This window comes from Poecilia formosa, unplaced genomic scaffold (genome assembly GCF_000485575.1).
Source record: "Poecilia formosa unplaced genomic scaffold, Poecilia_formosa-5.1.2 Scaffold216, whole genome shotgun sequence".
Classification (NCBI taxonomy): Eukaryota; Metazoa; Chordata; class Actinopteri; order Cyprinodontiformes; family Poeciliidae; genus Poecilia; species Poecilia formosa.
This window is the reverse complement of record NW_006800155.1, coordinates 427010-430208: the sequence shown is the minus strand read 5'-3', so window position 1 is coordinate 430208 and position 3199 is coordinate 427010.

The window sequence follows — 3199 nt, the reverse complement described above, 5'->3', positions numbered from 1 at the left end:
CTCAGAACTGGATTCCAGAGATTCACTAAAACAGAAATTAGCCTCATCAGTTTCCCTATGTGGTTTCATAGTTAAACGTATTTACATTTTTCTGATTCTGTTAATTTAGGAGCAATCGACAAAAAGTAAAGATATTTCATATTTTACTATTAATCAGCATCAGTTTAACACTGTACAGAAAAATCTATTCTGTACATATTCTTGACATCTCCGTCAGAATATTTTTCTCTGGATGAAAAGGCATAAAAATGTCAGGTTTCTATATGATGGCTGGTCTTAAATATTTTTTTAAGAATCTAGGATTAGGACTTTAAGATAAGAAAATGTAAGAATTATTAAAATATCACATTAGACTAATTCTATTTTCAATACAAAAATGTGGGCTCTGTGAGAGGAACACTTAATATCTGTTTAAAATTACACTTTTAAAATTTAGCTTCTTTTTCATTAAATGACTATAAGATAAAAAATGAATACATGGGAAATTACTTCTGGTCCACTGTAACGTATAACCATTTAAAGCAGCTTACATTATATCATAAAGTTTAACTCCAAAGTCCAAGGAAATGTGAATAAATCTGGAGTCATTTCCTCACAGAATCCTAAATTTAAGCTGAGAAAAGTTTAGTTCTGACATGAAGGACAAACCTGACACATTCATTTGCATTACATTTATTTATGAACACATGAACTGTAACTCCACAGGGGCCTCATAACCTGAAGATAAGTGTCTTTAATGTTTGCTGGTTTCAGTTTTCTCTTATCTTCGCTTCCTGCTGCTCATCTCACCACAGCGAAGCTCTGAGAGCAGAGAGAGAAACAGGATGAATTCATGTGGTTGGAGTCGAAACTTTCAGTCAACACATCAGCACTCTCCTGTTTTAATACCTTTTAATAGATCAGAGTAAAAGACGATGCCACTGTCACCGTGTTTTAATCACTTATGATACAGTGACCACTCAGAGTTAATAACACAGCTACAGTCAGACTGGTGATCTGCTGCATGTTTCAATGAAGCTGCTGCAAAGACACATCAGCAGCTTGGCCTGAAACTCTTAACATGAAATAAAAACACAGAACCAAGTCAACAAAATAACAAAAGAGACAAAAAGAGTCAATTAAATGCTCAGGTTTTCTCATGCTGACTGATGTTAGCAGCTGGCGCGCCGAGTTAACTGTCATATTGTGAGTTTATGTTGGAAACATCAAACTGAAATCAGTGACATGGTCATGTGTCCAATTCAGGTTTATAATACACAATGTGTGCAGATATGACTTTCATTCTTATGAAAATGTTTTTAGAGAATCTACATTTTGTTACATGATTTTATTCTGTTGTTGTTATTAAGGGTTTTTTGGCTCGTCCTGACCAAGCCTGATACCCAGATTCAATTCAGTATAACTTAAAGTCTCTTGCTGTGATCAATCTAGAAAATATTCCATTTATACTTCGTTTTGCTGAAGTTTCCAGTCACTCTGCTGATCTGCTGTCATTTTCAGTCCTGTTTTCAGTCCTGCAGCAGCAAAGACACATTAGCAGCTTTTCCATGAAACCTTTGCACAGGAACACAAATAGGAGCAAGTCTATAACATAACTGTGAAGAAACAAAGTTAGATAGCTATATGAAGGTAATGATGGGTAAATTTGTGAGTTATGTTGATTGGGCATAAACAAAATGACTGTTGGGAAGATTGTCACAAAGTACTGAAGGAGAAGAGCAATTAGAAGTCTGACATTCCTGCATTTTTCATCATCTGGTATGGATGTTTGTACATCCACTGTATTTAGAGTCCAGAGCAAACAGACAGTAAACACCGGGGCAGGCAGGAGGGCAAAGATCAGGTAGGATAATTCCTGACGACATGCAAAAATAAGAGGAACAAACAGGAAACAAAACACCCAAACCAAAACACTGACGATCACAAAACCTTTAGTTTGTGTGATGCAGTTTGAGAGCGGGCTGGCCATGAAAAAAGACCTGCAACAAAATAAAGAAAAAAATTAAACCCAAAAAATAACAATGTAACCATGACGGTTAAAAGTTTCCCACTGTATCTGCACCTCTCCAGAGCGATCATCGTCCTGAAGCAAAGACTGGCCAGAGCACAGCAGGCGTAGATGATGAGGGAAGCTGAACATCTCCAATCATAATATGAATTTGAAGGAAGAGCGATCAGAATGATGAGCTGAGTTAGATTAGAGAGAAGAAGGTTCATGTAGTAGGAGACGGGAAAATGATCGAGTCTCACCTGCAAACACATTTACAAAGAATTTCAAACTTTAGACATACGGAGTAAACACATTCATTTCTCTGGCAAATTTCATTTTGGATCAAAAACAACAAACTTTACGTACGAGGCAGCACAAAGTGATGAGCAGGAAAGTGAAGGGAAGACAGACACGGATGTTGATCCAAATAATCACATCAAAATAACCTGAAAACTCCATTATTGTTGGTCATGGTTTGTTCATGCAGATTTTTTACACCTGAGAAGAAAAGCAACAATAAACACATCTCAAACCTAAATGTTTTCCTTTCTCCAGCAGTAAGTAGGTAGAGGAATGTTACTTCACCACAGGCCAAGTCTGAATCCATCGGATTGATTTTTATCTTTCTGTCAGCATGACATAAAACACTGATGAAAAAGAATTCAATGTGATTTTGTTTCAATAATTTAAAGTATGACATTTAATTACATTTTCATCTGTTTCATTACATAAGAATTTATTGATGGATGTTTTCTAAAAACAAGTTAAACATTTGTTTTAAAAACAATCTTCCAGCAGCAAAGTCGGATTAGCAGTTTGTTCATGATGGTTGATAAATACTTCTACAACTATTTTGCTGTTTTATATCTTAATAAAATGTATTTGGAAAATGTGTTTTAAATTGATAAACTATTTACTTTCATTTACACTTCAGATAAGGGTTAAATATAAATAAAAAAAACATTTAATTTCATACAAATCTAAATTTAGAAACAGTACATTAATGTATACAAACTAAAACAAACTTGTCATTATTTATAATTATTTATAAATTTACTCACAGCTTTGCAGGATGTTTTCCAGCTCAACAGTCCATCACATGAAAGATGAGGTTTATTATGGGGTTGAAATGTGATGAAGCTTTATTTCCTTCACTCTCCACCCCACCTCATCTCACACACACACACACACACACACACACACACACAC